A 774-nucleotide genomic window follows, 5' to 3' on the forward strand; every position below is an offset into this window, starting at 1 on the left:
AACCCAAGGGAGTCAGAAAAAGGTAGTCTTTAAAAAAGATTCATTTAGGCCAGGAGCGGTGGCTCACTCCTGTAATCCCAGCACCGTGGGAGGCCAAGGTGGGCAGTTCACGAGGTCAAGAGATTGAGACCATCCTGGCCAACATGGTGAAACTCTGTCTCTACTAAAAATAAAAAATTTGCTGAGCATAGTGACGCAAACCTATTGTCCCAGCTACTCGGGAGCCTGAGGCAGGAGAATCGCTTGACCCTGGGGGGCGGAGGTTGCAGTGAGCTGAGATTGCGCCATTGTATGCACTCCAGCCTGGCAACAGAGCGAGACTCCATCTCAAAAACAAAAAACAAAAAAAACAAAAAAAGGTTCATTTAGTGAAGAAATCTGCAATCTGGAGGCTATTTATTGAATCCTTAACATCTAAAAGGAATGAGAGTCTCTCCATTCATAATCAGAGTGTCTTAAAAACAAAGTAGTAATGCCTGAGTGAGCCTCGAGAAAGTAAATGAACCTTTTCAACTTTCCTCATCAAGAACTTCCCTAGATCTAAGATCATTTGGACACAGGAAGGAGAACATCACACACTGGGGCCTGTCATGGGGTAGTGGGAGGGGGAGGGAGAGGGATAGCATTAGGAGACATACCTAATGTAAATGATGAGTTAATGGGTGCAGCACACCAACATGGCACATGTAAACATATGTAACAAACCTGCACGTTGTGCACATGTACCCTAGAACTTAAAGTATAATAAAAATAAATACATAAATAAAATTAAAT

The sequence above is a fragment of the Mandrillus leucophaeus genome, unplaced genomic scaffold (assembly GCF_000951045.1).
Source record: "Mandrillus leucophaeus isolate KB7577 unplaced genomic scaffold, Mleu.le_1.0 Scaffold382, whole genome shotgun sequence".
Lineage (NCBI taxonomy): Eukaryota > Metazoa > Chordata > Mammalia > Primates > Cercopithecidae > Mandrillus > Mandrillus leucophaeus.